This window comes from Pseudopipra pipra, chromosome 19 (genome assembly GCF_036250125.1).
Source record: "Pseudopipra pipra isolate bDixPip1 chromosome 19, bDixPip1.hap1, whole genome shotgun sequence".
Lineage (NCBI taxonomy): Eukaryota > Metazoa > Chordata > Aves > Passeriformes > Pipridae > Pseudopipra > Pseudopipra pipra.
The window spans coordinates 7776494-7801152 of NC_087567.1; the positions used below are offsets into that span (position 1 = coordinate 7776494).

Sequence of the window (24659 nt, forward strand, 5' to 3'; positions counted from 1 at the left end):
GAGGTTTGAAAAGTAGCTTGAAGTACATTCAGCAGCAGGCAAGCACTGGAGCCAGGCAGTCAGCCAGATTGCTCCATCCATCTTTAAACAGAAAGCCATATTTCCCATAATATTTTGAGTGAAACCGTTAACCAAGCTCAATGTTTTGCGCTTTGAAGTACCTTGAAAATCAATCTGCCTCTTAATCTTTTCATTCTGGTTTTCAAAAGCTGCATTAAATGCTAGTTTTGGAGATGAGGAATTGCAGCAATTTCCTTGGACCTGGCCATACCTGGAATCCTTTGAGACAAAATCCTAAAGCAGTAGAGGAGGGAAGGGGCTGGGGGGGTGGCACAGCTGGGCTCAAACCTTAGCCCAGGCTCCCTGTGAGCCAGGGCAGCTCCTGCTCCCGTGGTAAAGATTTCTGGCAATCAAAGAGCACAAACGCAGAATGAATTTGGCTAATTGCATCCTTGCTTATGCACAAGTGGTGCATAATAGATATTTACAAATCAGGCTGCTTTTCAGACATCAACACAATTTTATGTTTGGAAGAGGGAGTTGTGCTAATTTCATTTTGTGCTCCAAAATGAGAACGAGTAAAATGAAATGAGGTTCAGAACTGATTCTATGCAAACCTTTCACTGTAGATTGTTATAAACAAAAGAAGTACTTGTAACCCTGTTTGTTTGGCCTTCGTGAATGAGATCTGAAACAGCTTTTATACATTGGAGTTTGTGATGCTGGGTAGCACAGATGTGCTCTAATTCAAAACAGAGCCATGAGGGGGTTTTGATCACAGAGGCTTTTTCCACCGCTGGTTTGGACTGTGTTGGGGAGCAAAAATCTTTAGGTTAAGCCTTGGCTTTGATAGCTATTTACCTGCTTGTTCCACTGGAAGTGTTTCTGAAAATAAAGATATATTTTTGAGATATGCACTATTCCACACTGGGCTGGGGAGAAGGGAGGGTGGGAAGCGAGATTTGAATTATTGATTCTTGTAAGAGTTGTTTTAGTTTCACTCTGTGTATTGAAATAGGGCACTTGACTACTCCCTCTGGATGTACTGCTTGATTTGGCCTTTGGGGGTTTTCTGACAGAGGTGATAAAATCCTGGAGGAAGGTGGGAAAAAAACCAAACAAGCCAAACGCACACAAAAAGAATTGACAACAATTCTGGCATATTAATCTTAACTATTTCCTTGAATCTCCACCGGAGCCACTTTGGTGGCCCTGGCAACTTGTAATTCCTGTTTCCTTTCTCTGTGTGTTCAAGCAATCAGATTTTATTTGCACAAGTGCCTAGCAGAAGCACTTTAGCAGCTGTGTTGGACATACTGTGGTAGAACACGGGACAGGGACACTTTCTGAGGCAGTAACACCATCTCCTCTCTTCGCTGTTCGTGCTCAGGTTCTTCTTGGCCTCATCCCACCTCTTCAAATCCTAGTGACCCCATGTCACACAATATTTGCTCAGGAAATAAATTCTTTTGAAGGCATAAGGCAATCCTGCTGCTGTGGGTTGCCCTTTCCCCTGTCACAATCTGTGAATAACACCCCTGGAAGAGAAGCTGCTCATCAGCTGCGGTGGCAGAGTGGGGTCCCAGGGTTTAATCCAGTGGCTCAGTGCATTGTGATTTTAAAAGGCTTCGAGAGAGAGAGAAAAATGTTTTGAAAGTTTAATACTTTGTAGAGATAAACTGTTCCTTTTAAAGTCATTGTTGTCCTGCTCTGCTACATCATCTCGGAAGAAATAATTCAAAATGCTTTTGTGTCTGTCTCTGTGCTGCCTGCAAGTGAAGTATTTAAAGCAGGTTGTGTGCTCTAATACTAAATTCAGAGTAGGGACTTTTGTGGGTTTAGAGCTCACATCTCACTCTTTTTCCCCAACTATTTTTGTCCTCTCTGTGTTTCCTTTTTTACTCATATTAACCTAAAGTTACAGGAGGTCAGAGCAGACATGAAGTACCCTTTTGAGAGACAGTTATTCAGCAAGGAATGATGTAAACCAACAGCAGCAGTTCTGTGAGGAACTTGGAGCTGCATGAGGTGCTGCTGGTTCTCCCCTCCTACCCGGAGACAGCAATAGGAATGTTAGAAAGGGCCCAGCATCAACATTTCCTAGGATATTGTATTAAAAAAAGAAAAATCCAAATGGAAATGAAAGCAAAGACTCTCCAATCACCTATAAAATTAAATAATTTTAGGTCTGTTGGAATATTTAACATAAGCAGTGTAGTTGTGCCACAGAAGAATTACCTGAACAGAGCTACTTGAAACAAAAGAGAAATTACTTCTTCAGAGGAGATCAAACTGAAACATCCTAATTTTTACCAGATCCTCTTATTTTTGTCCTGAAGGGAAGTTGCCTTGAAACACTCACCTGCTGGGGGAGGTGTGTTTCTAACAAAATAGCTTAGAAGAGGATCTTCTTATTGAGTAACCAGAAAAGATTTTAAATATAAATGCAAATATTTATACAGTCTTGTTGCTGTAGTACAGAAGTCAGCTGCATAATGCCTCAGTTTAAGGGAAAAATCACCTCCCCACACAGCTGATTCTTTAGTCTGTGTTCTCTGGGATGCCTTACATGTTCTCCTAAAGTCCCTGGCCTTGACTCTGAGCTGGTTGTGCCTCCTCAGTGTAATCCTGGTTCCTTCTGTCCCTGAAATAACCTGAAAAATAGGGAGAAAATGTGAAGTTTTATTATTTATTATGGTGTTCTGTATCCACCTGAGCCACGGTTTTGAAGGTTGACAAGAAATCCTTGTCATGCGTGGTCAGATGATCAGATTGGCAGTGCCACAAGTGTGTCTGCACCCAGGAACTGGCCTGGGTTCCAAGTTGTGCCTTCAGCCAAAATAAACTGGGAAGTTTTGGGTTTCTCCATGAACAGTTATGGCCAGAGGTTGAGATTAGTGGTTTGCAGGCACACGAGCAGATTTCCAGTGGGTAAAACAAGCAGAGGATGGAATCAGACCAAACCTGAGTAAATCCTTTATTGAGGATGTGCATCTTAAAATGCACAGCACCTGAGGTCTTGTTCAAGACTGGGCAAGTTTCCAGCGAAAAAGGGACAATGACACTCTTCTGGCAACCCAAGAAAGAGGAGAAACATCACTGCACTTTCAGACTCTGTTTTTCAGACTTGGGAGCTGAGAGCTTTTACATTTGATGGGGACTTAAAACCCACAGGTGATGGTTTTTTCTGGCCTTTTTTTTTTTTTTTTGCACTAAAAGTTTCCACATACAGTAAGCTTTGAAAGCTGCAGAGTTTTGCTTTAAAAGCAAAATCACATTTAAATTGTGGGGGCATATAATAACCCATGGAAATGTTAATGCTGTTTTTCTGCTGTTTAAATGCCAGCCAGGAAAAACTGAGCCAGACACTTATGGATCCCCACTGAGCAGCCCAGTCTTTTTTTGTTTTGCTCTGGGCAAGGTACAATTTTCTCACTAATTTGCTAAGAAGAAAATCATTTAGGGTATAAGCCCTAAACAGAGGACTTAAACTCAGTCACAGTAAGAGCATAATTGTGCATACCCTGTAGTTTACAAACAGTGGGGTGGGCAGGCCATATTTTAGGGATTCATCAGTGAAAATGAATCCTCTTGTGCATTAGAAAAATGTACTGGACTAGGAGATAATCACAGAAACCTCTGTCTTGACATAGGACTGAACACAAACAGATCAGGCTTACAGATGACTTGAGTTCCTAGTTTGGGGCTGCTAAACTAAACCTCATTGGGATGCACTCAGCCACGCCAGTTGGAAGTTCTGCAACACAAACTTCGGCACATTATTCTTTCATGAGGGTATGACTTCCCTGTCAGGCACAGAATACAAGCAGAAACCTCAATATTAGACACAGGAGCAGGTAACTTAAATGTTTAATGTGCCCTTGGCGTTTCTGTCAGTCCCCTGTTGGCAGCTGCAGGCGACGACTCGGAGAGACACCAGGACAGGGCATGGCAGGGGCTGAGTGTGCCCTGTGTGTTCTCAACAGGTAGGATGTTGCCAACCCAAATAATTGAAGACTGAGCCTGGTCTCCCTTTCTATCCCTAAATAGATGTTTGTTTTTGTTTTTTTTTCAAACTCCAACTTAAAAAAAAAATTGTTCTAAGACTCTGCTACCGTTTAGGCTGATTTTATTTTCTTTTCACTTTTTTTTCTTGTATTTGTTTTATTTTTCTCAAGGTACCCTAGGAAGGAGTGTACATAAAACTAACTAAACAAAAATGCAGTGATTTAAAAAGTAGGAGGCTCTTAATGGCACTCTTAAGATTCCTGTGATCCAAGTTCCATGATCCTCTTTCTTCTTTTATACCAATATTGGAGGTGTTCAGAGGGTGGGCCTCCCTTCCTGTCCCCCTTCTACCTTCAGAGAAGCAGGCTTTCTCTGAGTGGTGAGCTGATGCTGGGTGAGGCTTGTTCCCAAAGCAGATGCTGTTGGTTGGTGCTCAGGTCCAGCAACATGCTGGGGGTGAAGACATTGCCAGTGTGTGACTTGCTTCAGTGTCTGCTTGAGCAGGGAGGATGAGAGTGCTGTAGAAAGCAAGAGATTTAGTGGTGCTTCCTGTTACTAAATCCCTGGTGCATCGGTCCAGGTGCTGCCCTAATGTGGCTCCATCAGCCAGTGAACGTGGGATAGGGCTGGGGGCACAAAGGGATGCCCTGTGTGACCCGTGTGGTGCCCTCTGTGCCCTGTGGTTTAGGTGCACAGTGTAATAACCATGAAATCCCCCACAAGAGTTGGAGGAGACTGTTCCCTCTTCTCCTGGCAACTGAGGCCCTGAAATGGCTTCTGCTTTTCTGCTGCCTGGGTGCAGTGTGACAAGGAAAGAGCGATTTTCCACTTGGATGCCTGGAATCTGTGACAGTTCCCATTGCAGTGTCCTGATTACTGGCATGGCAGTGCTAATGAAAACAGCAGGTGACAGGTAAGCATTCAGGTGCACTCCCTGTGAGGAGGAGGATGGGTCAGAATCACCTCTGTTGTCACTTCCATCACGTTAAATTCCGAGGCACCTCGTGCACCTTCCTCCAGTGCTGATCCTGAGCTTTAAGGATGAGGCTGCTGGGACCTCCTCAAGCAGCTGTTTGGTAATTCTGGCTGGGAAGCACCTTCCCTGCAAGCAATATCAACACTCTGCTCACTTTGTTAAATATATAGAGAGGGATTTACAGGCTCAGGCTGGAAGAGATTGGTAGTGTAGAGCTTTATCATGCAAAAAAAAAGACTGTGCCCCTAGATATAAGAATCCTTTCTAGTGTTCTGTGGTACAAAAGGATGCTGGGTTCATGTTTCCCTGCTGTCAGCCAGCGTGCAGAGTAGAGTGAAGCATACTTGCAGCCTTTCTTATGCTCTTCAAAGAGAAAAGACACAGTATAAGCAGGAAAAGTGCATATTTCTGTTGGTGATGTCAGTTGATTCCTTGCTGGCAAGACTGGCAATTGTTCTCCAGGGACAGAAAATTTCTGCCTCATTTATTCTGGCTCTGCTCTGCCCATGTGCCAAACTGACCAAAGCAGTGGTTAGACACTAAAAAACAAATTCTGCCTGAACTTGGACATACATTTGCAGTTGACAGGTTGTATCTAGTAGCATCTCCCTGTTCAAAGAAATAATTTAGACAAACACAAACCCTTTCTCTTTGTTTTGGGAACTTCCTGGGGAAGTGGCACTGCTCAGCAAGAATGAACTGTTCAAATCCAGTTCCTCATGCAATATTAGAGTACCAGGGGGCCAGGCAGGCTGTTGAATTGAATTGGATCTTGTCCCTTTTGCTGTTCTCACTCAAGTAATCAAGCCCCAAGTGAGCATGTGCATTTGCCAATATATGTGCTGTGAAAACACCCGTGTAGCTGTGTTAAGAGGAATTCTTCCCTTTCATTACAGGTTACAGTTTTTCTTGGTTGCTAGTAAGTTTTTGCTGAAACTTGAAAATAAGGATCAAATTGCCAATGTGGGCTCTGCTGCTCTAACTTCTTCTCTTTCCAGATGTTTCCTTGAATATTAGCTGAATATTATTCTCTTTAACAAGGCCAGCACTGTAAATATATTCTTTATTCCCATGCAAACAGCCTTGAAAGAAAAAGTATGAGGCAGTGATGATAATAGGAAGGCAGTATCATATGTGCTAATTCCAGTTTACTTTTAACAGCTGTATTGAAAAAGCAGCAGGCTTTTTATTTTTGTGACAAGGCCTCTGACTCGGCAGCATAATTGGTGCAAAATAGACTGCCTGGACAAGCTTGATTTAAATAGGATCTAACTCTAAGAGGTAGGAATGTTGCACTGTGCAGAATCTAGTTTTTAAGAGTTTTTGGAGAAGTCTGAAGCTGAAAAACTTCCAAAAGTGATTGGTGAATCACAGGGTAATACCATTTTTTTCTTTATGTCTAAGAAAAATTTAAAATTAAAAAGCACAAAAATAACTAAGCCCCTTTCTTCATCCTTTTCCTTTGTCTCTGACTTCCACAGTTGTGACTTCCCAGCTGCCCTGGCTGCTCTGAGATCTTTTGAGACTGAGTTCACACTGAACTTCAGCCCTGAATTGAATCTGTGTTGCTTCTCATAGGAAGGGAAGAAAAAAAAAATGCATAAGCCTTAACCCATGGCCTTAGGAAATGCCACCTGGGGATGAAGCTTAAGTATTAATCTTTGAGCAATTAAGTGGCCCTGGTTCTCAGGACATACAGGTGACCCTCCTGCAATCACCCTACCCAGTAGGACACCTCTCTGCTTAATTATCTCTCCCTTCTGTCTTTGAGCTTTCCCAGCCACCCCCAGAGCAATAAACCCAGTTCATCCCTAGGGCTGTATGTGCAGTGATTGAACAGGTGATGCACTAAACACTCCCCTTTGCTGCTCAAGGTGCAGCTACAGGAGGGCCCTTGAAACCACTGAATGCTTTTTCTCCTTTTCTTTCTTGTGTGTTCCTTTTTTTTGTCTTTGTCTCCCACACACACACAGCAAATTGCTCCTGACTCCCTGTCCCCACTGCCTGTTACTGCTCTGGGGACAGTGAAATGTCTTTGTCCCCTCTTTGCAAAATCCCAGTTGCAATGAACAGCCACCTCCAGCTCCTCTGGAAATGCTGCTGCTGTGAGAGCTATTCCTGGCCTCCAGCAGCAGCTGGAATTCCATGGGCTCACTCTCTGTGCAGTACAAGTCTGCTGGGACAGGGGAAGGGTGAGGAGCACCCAGGAAGAGCAAGGGAAAAGGAAAGGGCTGCCGCAGGAAGCCCAAGCTTGGTGACTCCATCAGCTCACACTGAGAGTGTAGCTGCACTTTTAGCATATGTTTAACTACACGATCCACTGTGGTGTAAAGACACCTGAGCTGGCTCTGATTGAGCTGCTGCCTTCATTTCCTCAGTCCCAGCTGCAGTGCAGCTCCATTAGCATGGCAGAACAGCCAAACTAATGAGTTTGGGGAAAGCTGATGCTGCTCTATTGCCTTCCCTTCTGGTGTAGCTCATTTCCAGCCAGCTCAGGTGTCTCTTAAGTGCTGTTTTGCATAATATAGATAAACCCTAAATAACCTGTGCAAGGCAAGCATGGAGTCCAAGTCCAGTAAGATGCAGATAAATCTCTGTTTCCTGAGCTATCCTTCTGATCCCCAGAGCCTTCAAACCTCTAATATACCATTTTACATGTAAGGTAGGTGCATTGTTGTGTGCAGCCATTGCACTGCTTACTGTCTTGTCAAGTCTTTTAGAGGTTACTGACCTGAGCAGAAAGGAAAATTCTCAGGTAGGAAATCCTGGAGTTGAAAGAAGAAATTTTTCTCAGTGCAGTCAGTTCACTTTAGCTGGAGGTTTCTCTTTTTCCTTTTTTTTTTTCCCCCTTACCTTTTTTACTCTCTCCCCTCCTCCATCCCCAACACACCTACCAGATGTTGAGAGCATTTACTGTTGTTCCTTAACTAACTTGAAAGCCTCAGGTATTCAAGTGCTTCTCTAAGCAGTAAATCTGGGAAGCCCCACTGGAAATAGCAGCTACAATATGGTAGCAATGACTGCATCACACAAAAAGGTGAGATGAAAAGGAGATGTTTCCTTGATCTCACTTCAGAAGACTGGCATGTCTCTTGGCAGAACTCATTTGGATGTTGCTCTCTTAATTAAAGAGTGTATCATCATGCACACGGGGCACGGGTGAAAGAAGGTCTCTGAAAAGCTGGATTCAGGTTGCCCAGACAACCCTAATTTTGGTATTGCTTAGTGTTTAAGTACTTGACTTGCAACTTGAGGAGTGTTTCTCTTTTAAAAATTATTTATCAGCAGTTTCTGAGGGGCATTGATTTTCTTGTTTAACTTTCAGCTGCCATTAAGTAACACGTAATTCTTGGTCTCATAAAACATCAGCAGGGTTGGACCCACTTGTCACTTGGATTGCTGACAGACTGTCCATGGCTGCAGGTTGCCATTCCATGACTGGATCCATGTTAATTTGAGAGAAGCACTTAGCTCCTGAGTTTAACAGGTGGTCAGTATCAAAAGTCAAGGTCCTCTGTTTCCATTTTTCATGTGGTATATTCAAACTCTCTCACAATTTTTTTTGTTCCTTTGATATTTTGGATTATGGAAAAGTAAATTCATAGTTTAAGACCAGGAGTTATGAACTTTTTAAATTAAAATACACTCTTTTTCTGAAATGTGGAAGAGCTGTTTTCACCTCTTCCCTTGTATCTGGCTTCACACTTTAAATATCTGTCTGAAATGTTTGTGATTACTAGTGCAATCAGCCCCCTTTCTTCTTGGAGTAATTAATTAGAATAATCCTCAGTATTTTCTTCTGGAAGAACAAAAACAACTTTGGGTAGGTAGGAACCAAGGGAAAAGAGATACCAGATCAAGGCCTTCTACACTGCAGTCATACCATGTTCACACATTTACAAGGTACACAGCAGTTCTTTCTGCAAGTAATAAAGTTCAATGTGTAAGCACAAGTTTTTTCAGGATCAATATATAGGACTTAAAGCTGAAACTATGGCTGGAACTTTGTCTCTCTCTATTGCCTTACATCAGAGAGATTTGCCTGTACTGTGCAGAACCTGTTTCCTGTGATTTGGTGGCTGGTTAGTGCAGTTCTGCCTTGTTGACTCATGGCAATATCTGCTGATATCTCACCAATGAGCCCCAGATAAATGTGGAAATACAGGATGGCTGCGGGAAAAACACTGTGATGGAAATGCAATCAAATATGTTTATGCTGCATTGTTTAATCTAAATTGCTGAATGGAGGTTTGATCATTTCTCACTGTTAAATCAGTGAAGGGGTAGGGTAAGGCAGGGGAGGACTGAGCTGGGTCAGGGGCAACATGCAAAGGGCAGCAGAGAGATCCAGAAAGTTTTGGGACATGAAGTCTGGAGTTTTACTGAATTTTTTCAGTTAGGATCGTCTAGATTCCTGCATAGGAACAACACAGAAAAATAGTTGTGAACACAAACCCATCCTGTGAATAGTTCAGTCCAAGGCAATGTAAGGTGTCCTACGTCATCCCCTTGTATCGTGTGTAATCAATGATATCGTTAATGCAGCGCGACTCGTCAAGTGATTAACGACCTGGTGGGGCCATTAGCAATGTAAAACTTTATTTGCATTTACACTAATGATTTTATAATGAGAGTTTTATTATATTGATGAAGACTGCTGAGAGAAGAAGGGGAAAAACAAAACTGAAACTCCCCTAATGTCTTTCTTTAATAGAGAACCCTCTGCTAGCACTGTGTTGACATAGGTGCTTATTTGCATAAGGGAAAATATGGGCATTTAGAGCCATTAATTATGGAATGCTTGATGTACTTGGTGGTAATTATTATATTAATTGGATTATTTTAGGAGGGAGGGGTATGGAAAATTTATTTACACAATAATGCAGAGAGGAGAGAAAGTTAAGATAGCTGCACTTGTGTCTTAATTGGTACCATATCTCAATAACAAAATATGGAATAAAAACACCTGTGAGAGCAGCTTATCTTTAGGCAGATGCATCCAGAAATACCACAAACTGCTGTCCCTGCTCTGGGCTGTTTCAGTGAGTTACAGACCTTTTTAACTGGAGCAGAAAACTGGTGGAGGTTGAGCTGTTGGCTGTTAAGTCCAAGCACTCCTAAGAAAAGGAACTAGCCCTGAATATGATTTCTGGAAAGCAACATCAGCTGCTTTGTACCACTTCCAGGTGTTGCCTGAAGGAGAAATTTAAAAACAAAGCAGGAAAACCCTGACCAAAACAAACTGAATTATTGGATGGAGTACACTTTTGTTGAAGCAAATGTTGTCTAATGATAGGCAATAATAACGTAAGGAATTAAAAAGTAGCTCCTTGTGACTTGTTGGATTTTTGCAGCCTCCTCCAATGGACTGGCACAAGTTACTACAAGCAAGCTGGTTTTCTGTAAATGATTGTTTATAGTAATTAGGTTTCTTGGCACAGAGCCCTAAAAGTCAACTTGCTGTCAGGAGACTTAATTTCATTGCATGGCACTCTAACACACATGATGCAACCTGTGTTAATTAAGGTTGCTATGAACAGAGTTGGGAATTAAGGATGCAGTCAGGCATTGGGGGACCACAAGGATCTCCAAAGATCCAGAGGTTTGTAGCATCAATGTCTTGGCAGAAGCAGGTAAAAATATCAGCTAAGTTCTCCCAGGACCCCTCGTTCTTAAATATCCAGTGCTCTACAATAAATAACTTGGCTGATACTGCTGGAAAAGACAGTTCAGTGGGGGAGATGAGTGACATTGGCTGGAATTGCAGGAGTGGACTGGCTGTTGACCAGGATCTGTGGTGGCAAATAGCAGGAGCTGGAGAAGAGAGAGCCCAAAGTCCAAATCCTTTTGAGGTCTTTTCTCAACAGCATAAATCTTGATTCAAGTACAGTGGACTCTGAAAGCTGTAGCTCAGCTTCAGCTATGACATATATGATTTATAGCTCTGAATCAAGTATTCTCTAGATATGTCTTTCAAGGACTACTAAAGTGAAGTCAAAGACAAGAGTTGAATTCAGAAGTGTTTTTATCAGGCTTTAGAAGACAAGAGAGACCCTCACAACCAAACTGAATTTAAAGAAAGTAATTTTGTTGGCCTCTGTGGATAAGAATCCTCTGTTCTTAAGTTCTTAAAGTTTTTCACATCTGAAACAATGATTTTAGGCAATGACATGTATTTTCAGAAGAAGTTAGTTACAGCAGAGAATCACTGTTGGACTAAATGAGTGGAATTCTAGAAAGGGTTCTGTTGAAGTAGTTCCTTCCTGTGAGTGAAGGCTGATTTTGTTATGGTGAATATTTTAACAATGGAGCAGCATGAAATAGTTCCCTAAAAACAGGTTTAAGTGGCCTGTTTCAAACCACAAAGATCCCTAGCTGTGAATTTGCAGCACCTTTTAATTCAGCTTTGTATCAGACTGATCCTTCAGCAATTTACCTCATTACAAAAATCTTATGTAGGAGTTTTCCTGCACAATTTACCTGAAACAGGTCACAGTTCAAAACTTTAACTCTTCAGTTTAATGAAAGTGAATATTTATAGTCCTGAAAAACATGTGTTGTCATTTCTCATCTACAGCTCTGTATAAACACAGCATTTTAGTGGAAATGCAAATGTTCTTTCTTCTGCACTTCTGTGAACACCTGAAAGATATATAATAGCAAAGTGCATTTTTTTTTTCCAGAGGATTTCTTGAAATCAGTTTAAACTTCTCTAAAGATTCTATCAGGAGACAGCTGAAAAGAAATGAAGAAGAGTTGTGCCAAGGAAATAACATTACTGTCACTGTTAATTTGCTTTAAATAACTGTGAAAAGAAGCAGTCTATTCTCTGTTAAAATTTCCCATTGGCTTACAACCAAGTGGTGAATATTATATTTTATAGACTATGACATGAAGACTCTGTTTAAATATTTATCTTTTGAACAGCTATGTTTACAGCTAAAACCTTCCTTCAACTTAAACTTCGGCAATATTGTGATATATTCCTCTTCATAAGTTGACTTGGGTGAAAATGTATTAGCAGGTCAGGTTTTATGAAGTTCTTCAGGTCTCTCAGATTATTTGCTCCAATGGAGCTCTTTAAAGGTCAAGGTGCAGTGGGTCACATTCACCCTTTCTTGTGGATTTGTAGGAGTCCTTTGGACTTCACCGTGGAGCACCATTTCTTATTGACAGTGTTGCATATAAGTTTGATTGCTGGTTTTTGAATGAATAGAAGAAATAGAGGCCTTGTTGGTGAGTTTTCCAGCTTTCAGAGCCTGTTTGCCCTTCCTGAACCTTCAAAGCCATCAGCTCAGCACTGCTGACAGGGTGGATGGAGGACAGGCCATTGCTGGAGGGACCAAAATACGTGGCTGTGCTTCTGGCTCAGAGACAAAGCAAGCTCAATTTATTGACTTAATTTCTTCTCCTTAATATTTGTGGGTTTTTTCCAAATTGCAAAATATTTGTGAGTCCTAAGAATGAGTTTTGCCAAATAACAGGAGTGCTGTCCCCTCTGTGCCGTGTAAAGGGAGCGTTGAAAAGTGTCTCTGTCACATAAAGGAGCCTTTAAATTTATTGTGTCTATGATTGTGGTTCAGGGAACAGGCTGAAACAGGTATAAATTTTGGTGGAGAGTCAGTTGGGCCTCATAAAGATGCCACTGGGAAGCCTGCAACTCTTGAGTACTAAACTTGTTAGTGTTATAATATCGAGGGAAGATATAAATCTGGTTTAGGTGCTGCATCTCTCCCATGTGTGCATGAGTTCCTTTGCCACTGGATACTGTGGTTATAGTAATGAAACTGGGAAAGATTAAGCAGGCTAATATCTGGTTTAAAAGGAGGATTCCCAACAACCAAGTTGAGAAGGAGGGATGAAGTGCATCATCCTGTGAGTCCTGGTGGGATGGAACATGTCCAAGGTGGCAGCAGGGCCAGGGATGGTTTGAGCCAGACCATCAGTTGTGGCTGAGGTGGAGGAGGATGTTTTAGGAAGACAGACCTAAGTCCTCTGTGTTTCCAGGCCTTGGTCTCCAAGAAGCCTTTCCCAGCTACAATTCCAGATCCTCAGAAGCAGCTGGGGGACTGTATTTAATATCTTTAACTGGGACAACGAAATCAAAATGCATTTTCTTATTAGGCTTCAAATTCTGCTTTTGCTTGCAAAGGCACTTTTCCCAGTTGAGAATGTTTAAGACCAAACACCTGCAAGATTTCTTTTGCATTTCCTTTTTTATTTTTTTTTTTTTTTGTGAAAGTGAATCATGCTGTTGAAACTACTGGGTGATTTACAGTATCAGCATGTAGCAAAGAACTACTCTGGAAGGCAAGCCCTTACTTTGCTCCAGGTTTTTTCATCTCCACTGCTGGTGAAACAAATTGATTGATAGCAATTAGTCTTATTAATAGCACAAATGCTAGACATACACTGAATGGGCTCTGCAGGCTTTGTCTGATTGAATTTATTTGTGTCTTTCTAGGTTAATCAAATATTTCAAAGAAAGGTGATTGGTGAATACTAAATTGTTTGAGTCTATCAGTATTCTGAACAGCTGTTTCTAGCTATCCAAATTCACTTGAGCTGATGTACATGTATTACACGAGATATTTATTGCCCAAGTAGATTTTTATTTTTTTGTAAATGCATTCTTCTTGCAATTAATAAAGCTCTTAGTAGATGCTTTTTGTAGCAAGCAATGTCCTTCACAGAAATACCAAAGTCATTTCATGAAGGAATTTTAACACTTGAGGAAGATATGGAAGAAAACCCCCAGCCTGATGCTTGAAATTTCACTAAGTAATTTTTTCCTTATTGTGTATTTTTAATTTAGATATTTATGAATTTCAACCCAGTAACTATAAACAGATCTTTTTAAATGCATCATATGTTTTGTTCTGATCTTGAAAATTCTATTTTACAATATGTCTTTAAAATGTGGAAGTATGTCAAACTATATTTCAAAATAAACAGTTTATTCAATAACTTCTGAGAAAAGAAATTACATTTCCTAGATAAGAATATGTGAAAGTGTTCCCTTGCTGACATGTCACAAGTATGATATTTTAAGGATTGTAAAGGCAGAATCTAAGTAAAGTCACTTTTGATTAGAGGTGCACTTGCTGTAGTGGTGCAGATAAGTTTGTAGAGGAGAAGCTGCACCTATTTATCTCAGTCCAGAGTTTAGAAGACAGAATTCCACATGACTTATAAATTATGAGGTGTTGGGGGGAGGGAAGTTTTTCTTAATTCCAAGTGGCACTTGTGCTTTTGGTGGTCAGCGTCCTAAAATAAAGTGGTGCCGTGTAATAATGCTCAGGTCACCTTTTCCATCCCAGCCAGTGCCCTGCTCTGGATGGGTTTTACCAGAGCTGGAACCTGACAAACACTGTTGTCCTGCCTGGCTGTGGGATTGGTGATCTTTGGATCCATTGTTTAAATTCTTAGCTGAGGCCCAGCAGTTGAGTACCTTTCCCTCAGCCCTGTCTTGTCAGTCACACCACTTGACCCCAGTTCCCCAAGCAAGAGGTTGATTCCACCTCCCTTCCCCTGGAAACATCCCAGCAGCACTTTATTATAGAGGGGAAAAATTCCAGGCAGGCCAGAGGAGAGCTGAGGGTTTGTTTCCCTTTCATCAAGGAGCTCACTTGAAATGCCATTCTTTACTTTTAATAAGTAAGAGTTAAGTAAGAAAATAATTTTATTAATCTCATTAAACTTGCTTCGTTTTAACAAGCAATAAAAATTATAAATAATTAAACAGCCAAGGAAGCCACGTGCTGGTGGGTTATTAATGCAGGCCCAGGGCACATTGCAAGTCATGATCTCGAAGGCAAATTGACTTTAATCAAAAGACCTGCATTAATTACTTAGTCATTCTAGGCCCTTTTTCTTGCTATGATAGTATCAATTTTATTTTTGTTTAGTTTTGCCTGACATGAGCAAACTTGTGTATTTTGGGGACAAACAAAACCCCTAGAAAGTCCGCAGTATAGATTTTAATTTAATTAAATTTACTGAGATCGAGGCTCTTACAGTCCCCAGCCACAGCACGTGGCTTTTCAGCTTCAGCGCACGGAATTCCAGGTTTTTTTGGAGCCCTCTCCAGTCCATTTGGACTGTTTTTGTGTTGTTTCATGACACAAACTCTAGCTTGGATAGAGCTCTTTGAAAAATGAGATTTTTCAAGTGTACTGACTATTTTTTTAACCATGGGACATCTTGTTTATAGTGTAGGCCAATTGCCCCTGCTTTCCCTGAGATACTTGAAATAACATATATTTTGTATGCCTTCCTTCATGTATAGATGTGTGCATCTAAGTGTTGTAGCACAGATATTAACCTTCCTTTGCAATGTCCCAGGTCACCACTCTCATTTAATATGTTATTCTGATCTTCTTGAAGAGCATGACAGGGAACTGGACCTGCTTTTGGTGAAGCAGCCTGATACAGCCTTAATTTATCTGAAAAGAGAAGAAAAGAAACATATCAAACTCATTAAAACTCAACTCCCACTGCAGCAGTCAGGTTTGAAATAGTGGCTCTAGTTTTTAAAGGAGAATTTGGATATTTTCCAGATTATCTCTGGTCACTAATGCTCTCATGTCAGCACTGGTGATGTTTCTGTTCTCCATACAGTGTTGGCAAGGGATGGTGTATTTCCAAAAAGGTGCTGCTGCTCTGCTTCTGTTTTTCTTCTTTTTTTTTCCTTCCTCATGTAAAACTATCCCACAGCTCACAAATCTCACAGCTAGATTTATTTATTTCTTTTAAATGTCAGTTTAATTACATTTGAGATACTCAAGGGAACAGAAGGGGAATGACTTTCAGGAAAGCATGTTTAGGTGGGCTCTGTATTCACAACTGAGCTCTCAGTACCTGCAGAGAAACATCTGGCCACTTCATTAAGGTGCTTCACCAAGAAATTAGCTCTTTTGAACATCTAGCCCTAAATTCACAAAACGTGCTGGTCTTCATAATTTTGTTTTAACCTAGAAGGCAATTTTGTGAGACTTTCCTCCTCTTCCTTTCTCTCCCAGCATTCAGAGGCAGTGAGGTTGTCCAAATTTTGTTGTACCTAAGACTGAGTGAGGAGATGTTGGCATTATGGGAAGGTTACCTGTCTGAAACAGGTACCTGTTACTGCCATTAGCTTCCTGAGGGGAGTGGAATAAGCAGGGCCTGAGTCCACCTAAAGAGTCTCTTACAGAAAGGCTAAAAGAGGAAGCATTTAGAGTTGTAATTAAAACAAGGAAAAGGTTCCTGCTGTCCCATGAATTCACCTATGGAGTTGTGGTGCAGCACAGAGGAGAACCTCTCCTTCCTCCCCAGGGTAAAACCCTGGATTGCCTTTAGCTGGCACCAGAAAGAATTTGGGAAGAGCATAAACCATGGAATACTCTTTAAGCTAAAATGTGAGTCTAGTTCAAAATTAGTGTGAGTCGAGGTCTCTTACCAGCTGCATCTGAGGGCAGATCAAAGATAGTGCAGAGGAGAAAAATAATTTGTCTGTCACGAAGACAGACTGAAAGTCAGTGAAGCAGCTCAGAGAGAACCAGAGCAGCGGGTAATTATCCTGGAGCAAAGATATAAATGTAGGAACGATGGTGAAAGTTACCATGAACTGTGATACCAATAAAGAATTAAAGTATTTAAGCAATATGTGATGACAGGCAGTGCATGTCTGGATAAGTACAGCATGCCTCAGGTAATGCTGCAAAGTGTCTTGACAGCAGGTTCACATTTAGATTCTCCCAGGTCTTACACCTTTATCTATCAATCTCAAGTGATTTTAATCACCTAAAAAAGCACTGCCCAGAGTATCCTGTGAAGGAGCTTGAGACAAGTGATTAGAACAGGGAATCTGCCACTCTGCCTCCTGTGCTCTGCTTCTGTTGTCAGCCTGAAATATATGATACCTTTACACATAAAAAATGGATGTTATGGTGTGCAGCTGTTGGACTATTTCAAGCAGCCAGGAAAAAGGGCCAGTACATTTTTGTTGAAGAATGTTTGTCATGGCTGCACCCTAAGGACACGTGTCTAGACCAAAAGCCAGCAGCAGGTTTCCATAGGCTGAGGATGTGTGTGTGTGTTGGAGCTGCACCACAGTTTCTAAGTGCAGATTCAAGAAGGAGAAAAGGAGGTATTATCTCTCTCCAGTGTATCATGTTGCATAAAAAAAGATTCTTTATGATATATTTTGAAGATATATTTATGCAAAAGAAAGGACATGGAAGAACATCTAGAAATAAGGCAGAAATGTGTTTAGAATCCAAGTTTCTTCTGCAAAAAGGAGTTGATGCAGCCTGTGCCTGACCCATGGCCTGGTTGCTCAGCCAGATGGACTGACCCAGACTAGCAAGAGGGTGTCCAGCTCTCATTGCAATTCCTTAGGAACAGGAACATGCTTGGACTCCTTCTTTGAAGGCCTATAAACCTTTTTTTTTTTTTCATATCCTGAACTCTTATACTGTGCTGCTGCTTCTGGACGCCTTGCAGTCAGCCACAATGCAAATTGAAAAGCCTCTTCTCGGTGCTGTGCTGCTTTAATTGCAAAATGAGGACAAGCACCTGACAAAAATGTTAGCAACATGACTGGTACCAGACACAGAGATGCTTATTCATTCAGAAGAGGCAAGATTCATAATTAACAGGAGCGGGTTTGATTGGGAAGGCTGTTCAAGTGAGCGTGTCTCAAAATGGCTTTGCAGAAAAACCAAACCCTGCCCTTAACTGCTAAAAATCTGGGATGAAACCCAGTGAATTTACCCAGGCTTCTGATGGATATATTGTCATAGTATTGCTTGACTCATAATCTGTGGCTGATTTGGGGTAACTATTGGACATGGGCAAAAAGGGTTTATTTAATATGTACAGCCATTGGATCTGGACAATAGGTGTGAAAATCATTTCTGCATGTGGATGGTGGCAAGTCATAACAAAAACACAGTCAGGACTCTGCACTTCTAACCTGATACAGAGTGATGCTTAAACCAGGGGTTAGGCAGATATTAAGCCAAGCATAAAGGCTGGGTTTCAGCTGAATATCAATTTGGAGTCCTTGCTTGCAAAATATAATAGTCTGGGAAAATCTTGCATGATTTCCAGAGTTTGATCTTTTTCATGCAACAACATCCAAAAGACAACAATCAATCTTGTTTTTGTAATTTTGCCTCTGGCAGGGGGAAAAATGTTAGAAGTGCTTTAAAAAAAAAAAAAAAAAAAGTGACACATCATGGCTCCTTTAGAGTTCCCTCCACTTTATTGGAGTCGTCACAGCCTGCTGAACACTTAATAATAGACAAATTGGTAAGTGAATTAGATAGCTAGAGATCCTCTTACTGACATCCAACAAAGCTTTAAAAACCCTCCCTACTTTAGGCTGTAATAAAAACATCAATGGAGATATATTTTGCAGTGCCTGTGTATCTAAAATGGGGTAGACTGGACTATTTCATTTTTCTGAGTTTCTAAGGAATCTGCATTCTCATATGCATATTTTACAGCTGTTTTGACAGGCAGTGCAGAAACATGCAGAATAAATACAGCTATCAGCTAAAGAGTATCTCTAGACATTGTCATTTTCATTTAAGCTCGCTGATGATATACAAAATAATCACAGGAATATATTTACTGCAAGTAATGCTGGTTGCTATGGTATATTAAGATTAAAAGCATAAATTTCCTCATGTGGGGAAAAGACTGTAATATGCAAATACTTCAGACAAGTGGGAAAAGCTGTCACTGTGTTTGCCAGTGAAAATGCTTCACCAGAAAGGTGGTGTCTTCAGATGCTTGACTGCTTGAGTAGAAGGAACTCCAGGGGCAGTGTCATCTCTAGAACTCAGTCCTAGATGGTTTGTGCCCACTGCCACTTTCCAAATGTTACTGCACATCTTTATTTTATGAATTACTTCTTGTTTTATCCAGAATGCTTGGAAATTGCTAACCTGTTACTAGTAAACCAGTCCAGACTATCCAGGCTACTACAGAAGATTCTGATATCCCCAATTAATATCTCAGGTGCAAGCAATTACTCCCTAAAAAATGTGTGAATGTATTTAATTCTGAAGAGGTTTTCTATAAAGCTGAGACTTTGAGAAGCACAGTCATGGCAGAAAAGGGCAAAGGAGTAAACATCTAAGATGTATGTACATGTTTTTCATCTTTCTGATTGCAAGGAAGCAAAGTGTTTGAGAAGGTTTCCATAACACAACAAAATAAGAAAAGGTGCATGGGATCCAAAAATCCTATGTTTCTTCTGACTAGATAGAAAATAGTTTAAATATTGGCACATAGGACCGTGAATTTTAGTGCATAATCCCCAGGAGATCTAAAGGTATTGTTCTGTTTCCAAAACAATATTAGCATTATTTTTTAATAAGAAGTACAACCACGTTTTTCTCAGTTACAAGGAGTGTCTGTTATAAAGAATGCCAAATACATTCATCCTATGCTCTAAATAATGGAAGAATTCCATAGAAATTATACTAAATAACATGTTAATGCCCTGCCACCTCATTCTGTAGCATCTACCACAACAATGCAAAGCCAACATCAATAGAGTCTCCAAATGAACAAAGGCACCTGTGAAGGAGAGGGGAAAAAATCTAGAGCTATTTGAATGCCACTAAGAAGGTAAATCTTGCTTTCATAAATAATTTAAGGTGACAAATCACTCTGCCTTTCAGCTTGTTGCCTGGCCATGGGCACACAGAGGCATTCCCCTGAATTACAGACTTGCAGCACAGCAGTTGTTCTGGGGCAGATCTTCCCGTGCACGTCCTTTCCTGGGGTTTGTCTTGTTCCTCCTGGAGGGTTATCCCACATCTGTCAGGCTCAGATGCCACCCCCATTCCCTGGAACACCCAGCTATGACCAGGAAGAGCCCAGAACACTACATGGCCCTTCTGTATGATTTGCTCAGATGGCTTCTAGAGCTGCAGCTGAGAATTTTGCACTTAGCACATATTCAGCAGACATGTAAAATCATCACATGCAATGTGATTTTTAGATCTTCAGCATCTTACTGTAATTACTGTACGAGCTTTTGACAGAATGATTTTTAAAAATAGAATAACACTACTGGACACATTTGGGGGGCACTAATATAATAGTAAGAGGTTGATATTAAATGCACAAACATATTAGTAAACTGAAAGCTTTAATTCTTCAGTTGGATAGCACAATCTGTTATCCTAAATTAAATTTCCAAAGGAGTATTTTTTTCAGATATTACATACCTCATAGCTGACAGGGACACTATCTAATTAGCTATTTATATGCAAGGCATACCAGGGGATAATTAGAAACATGGATTATGCAAAGGCAATCAGACTGGCAGAGGGCAAAGGAAGCTAACATATTAAATCAAATTTGTATATATGCTTATGTAGTTTATCATGTGTCGTTTGGGTTGTATTACGTTAATACTTCATTTAATATGTTGTTACACATATTACTGTAATCCACTAATTTGTAAATTAAACATGTGCTGTCCTAAAAACAGCAGCTATTGGCCCAATGAATCAGTTTAGCCTGCAGGAAAAGGCTTAATTAAGCTACATATGTATTCCAGCCCTGGGGAGATGCCCTGAGCATCTCTCTTTGCAGGTGCCTGTGGTCACACACAGGCTCTGTGGGTCACTGCTGGCCCCTGCACATCTTCTCATACCCAATATTTGGGTTGACAGAGCAGTGGTGAAGGCACTGGGAAACAGGGGGGTGGTCTCTGGGCAAGGCAAAGAGAGGGTGAAACAGGAAAATGTTCTTTTCTTGAGTCAGGAAGAGGAGACACACCACGTGTCAGAGTTCTGGTGGGAAAAGAGGGTCCTTTGCTGGGCAAAGATCTGTAACTCACACGATTTATGTGACTAATGGGAGAGGGAGGCTCCTAAATTACCTGCTCTGAATCCCTCTGGGAAAGTGGTCAATTTTTTACCACTGAATAGGAAGTCTCATGGGCTCGGTCAGCCAGGTGGTGACCAAATGAATGGCAGGTGGAATATCTTTCTCAGGTGTGCAAATAGAGAAGTTTTCCCCACTTTGTGACCACCTCAGCCAAATAAATGTTACAAACAGAGGGTTGTTCAGGATGTGTCAAGCCTATATGCTTCTGCATATCAATGCAAGTCTTTCTGAACTCTTAAAAACTTGGCAAATTTAACTTGTTTCATTGGCAGTTGTCAAGCTGACAGTAGAAGCAGGCACAGCTGCTGAAATCTGGATGATTCCCCTACTGTAAGGTTAAAAGACTGTGTCTAGCTGCTTTTGCTACCTTTTATTAAATATTCAGAAGAAATTGTCTTTCCAGTTTATGGTGAAAGGAGGGTCAATTCTTTTAAGATCTAATTGTAGGAAAATCATGTAACAAAAGCAGAGGACAGCAAGAGATATGAGTAATTGTGTCTACAGCACTCATGAGACCGGTGGGTTTTTATCTGGGAGGAAGGGAGAATCTGTATTGTGTTTTGTCCTGAATGACACTTCGGGTAAACAATGGATGAAAATGCATTTTGAGTTGATTAAGGCCATTTCTTCAGAGGAATTACTGTTGTTCCCTTTCATTTTCTTCTGATAAAGTGTAGCAAAGCACTTAGGGATTATTAGCACTGGATGTTGGGTAGCCACCAGAAGCTTTTTTTTCTCAGAAGGAGCTGACACTTTCATATAATAGTCCAGATATGGCTGATGTTGAAATTGCATCTGAAAAGCTCCTTAACTAAAATTTCTTCCTGCTCGTGTCTGAATAGTTCTAATCTATTGTGATTCCCAACTCCACATAGATATTTATGAATTTGGGTGAGGGACAGCAGAGGTTCCTCTTTACAGCTTGAAATTCCTCTGATAGCTCATGTCCTCCAGCAGATTTCTCATGGGAATTGGTGGTGTTTGGCTTCTGACACAGAGAGCTTCCCAAACATCACAGACTCTCCTTTTATTCATGCTGTAACCCTGCCTTAAATAATGTTAGTGGCATATGAACCTTGGCATAGCTGAAAGCAGAATTTACCTCCTGGACTTTTGTATGCTTTGAATATTTATTCCTTGGTCTGTACTAGAAGAGTATTTGTCATCCTAACTGGATTTCTGGATGAGAGTCAATGGATCATTAATTTTAATTATAATATATCAGTGTCATGCTAGTACAATTTATATCTAATGAAATTAATGTCGGTGATATACTGTACTGTCATCACTAAATTCTTCATGATAACTATGAATATTGAAACCTGTTTTCTTTATGTTATTTACAGCTTGATTTATCCAGTGCAGTCTAATCAAAGAGGCACCATTTTAAAAGGGATTGCATATTAATGTTGGATGAGGCACAGCCATACTGCCCCCTCCAGCTCTGAGTAGGGAGCATCCAATGTAGCAAGCAATATATAGATCATGTGGTGTTGGATGAAGGATTGGACTGGGAATCAGGAAATTGAGTTTACTTGCCTTTGAATCTCCTTGCTCATGGTTTTCTGCTCTTGAAGGTTAATTAATTTTAACATGCTCTGTAAGAATACTTCTGTCTTCCGTTAGTGAAATCTTCGCTTGGATGGTTCAGAATACCCAAATCGCTTTGGCAACTACAAATATGGAACAAGGCACAAGTGTAGTCGGGTTTATTCCCTGAGTTTTCCTGACAGAAGTTTGCAGGTGTCCTTTGCTGAGGAAAACTTACAATTAATATTTGTTCTTTTCTTTGCCTTTCTCGGAAATGTCTCCAAACTTTGCCTTCCAAAGCTTCACAGGAGATTCAGGCAAAGCAACTGTGAAATATGGTGATGTACAGAGAGACTCCACTGTAACTCCACTTTCTCCTCACCCCATCATATAAGAAATCCCATACAGGAGCTCCCCTGCTCCTGGTCCAGGACTGATTCCAAGTCTGCTAATACTGGAAGTAAGTCTTGCTCTGAGCTCAGTGTTGCTTGGGACCAGCTTTTTTTCTGACAATGCTGGTGCTATTGCCTGTCTTCCAGACCAGATCAGGAGAAAGAGGTAATGATCATGACACTTGTTCTTGTTATATGCATTATTCCTTCACTTCTATCTACAAAATATCCTCCCTAGTTCATCATGTTTGGATGTACTCTGTTATGGTCAATAATCCACTGCTTCAGACACCTGATTATTGAGAGCAAGGAGCGTTGACATTTCTCGTTGGCAAATGGAACTTCCTGCTGTTTTTCTTCCTTTTCTGCTTAGGTGAAATATTACAGCTTCATAGATGGTAAATTAAATGTCAAATATAATTTGGCATCTAAACCATGAAGTCTATTTCTGTCCTAAGAGCAAACCTGACAGATGCCTTCCCGTCCTGGCTGTATAGGGAGCTGCACAGGACAATAAATCACATTTTAGTGTGTCATCACAAATGGTTCAGCATAACTTCCTTATGGAAGTTTAGGATGTTTATAAGGGCTTTAAAAAGAAACATCTTTTCAGGCAGCTAGTCAAGTTTAGCCCTGGAGCCTCTTTAATTAGTCCTGACTCTTTTTTATTTCTTTATTTTTTTTCCCCCTTAATCATGTAAACATGCATCCAGTGAGATGATTGAAGTGTGAAGTGCTTGCTTTCTAAGGTTTTTGATCACAACATTACTATGTGAAACAGCCATAACTTCTTCTTAGAGCACCAGTAAAACAAGGTAAAACAGCAGAGTGATAACTTGTACAAGGACCCCAGAATTCTCTTACTATGCAGGAAGAATGAAGCCTAACTAGAGTTCATTTCTGATTCACATCCCAAAGGGCATTTTGGCTTTTTTCTTTTTGCTACCATGGCTTCCACAGGGCTGCCAGTGATGCATTTTCAGGTGTTTCCTCACATGCAGAGGCCAGAAAATGGTTATTAAGTTCTTAAGGGAAAAAACACCTAAACCACAACACCTAAAATTAAAACGCTGGTGTCATAACAATACTTACAAAACATAATGAATATTCATAATGAAAGAGGTGCCCTTCTTGACCTATAGTTGGACTCAGTGATCTTGAATTCCTTTCCAACCAAAGTGATTCTATGGTTCTATGACATAATGGTTGAAAATCATGCCCGTGGTCATCTGGTGATTAACTTGCCCACAAATACATTTGCCATAACAACAAAAGATGTGCTTAAAATAACATCTGTCCATGCAGAAAAATATCAGTGAGTGTCTGAACCAACAGTGGCATTGAGAACTGCAATAAACTACACAGCCAACCCAAGGCATTGTGTGTGGGTAGATCACAGCAGACTTGGTGACGTGCAGAAATCCTGAGCTATCTAATGGGTGGCAGAAATGATTTTTCTTTAGCCCAGTGTTTATTTTGTCATTGTTGTCTCACCCACCTTAAGCACATGTCAGCACTAGCCATTAGAGAGATAAAAGGGCCTGAGTAGATCAGTATAGGGCTGGAATTCTGTCCTCAGTCTCTCAAAAGAGAGAGATTAAATTTGTGTGCTGGGTTGTTCATGCGGTAAATACGATGAAGGAGGAAAGCAGAAAGTTTTATATAAAATTGATAGTATTTTCAGCCCAGAAACATGGGAGTTAATGTATTGGATCAGTGCAGTGTCTATGTAGCCCATATCTGTCACAGAAAGGGTTTAAACCACAGGCTTCAAAGGCAACACAAACAAAAGGCAATTGCAGTCTAAGGAACTCTAGGGGGAAATTTTTTCCCATCTTCCAAGACAGGAAAAACTCTAG

The 24659-nt window shown here is 40.7% G+C and overlaps 2 long non-coding RNA genes across 3 annotated transcripts in view; one reads left to right on the forward strand and one right to left on the reverse strand.

Moving 5' to 3' along the window:
* LOC135424599 (uncharacterized) overlaps positions 1 to 24659 on the forward strand; it is a 266173-nt gene that overhangs the window by 142792 nt on the left and 98722 nt on the right. The gene's annotated exons all lie outside the window — the stretch shown is intronic.
* LOC135424816 (uncharacterized) lies at positions 15147 to 23989 on the reverse strand. Its single transcript, XR_010435371.1, has 3 exons — positions 23893 to 23989; positions 22418 to 22551; positions 15147 to 15429 (listed from the first exon to the last, which is right to left on the reverse strand). It is a non-coding gene; the product is annotated as an uncharacterized LOC135424816 (long non-coding RNA).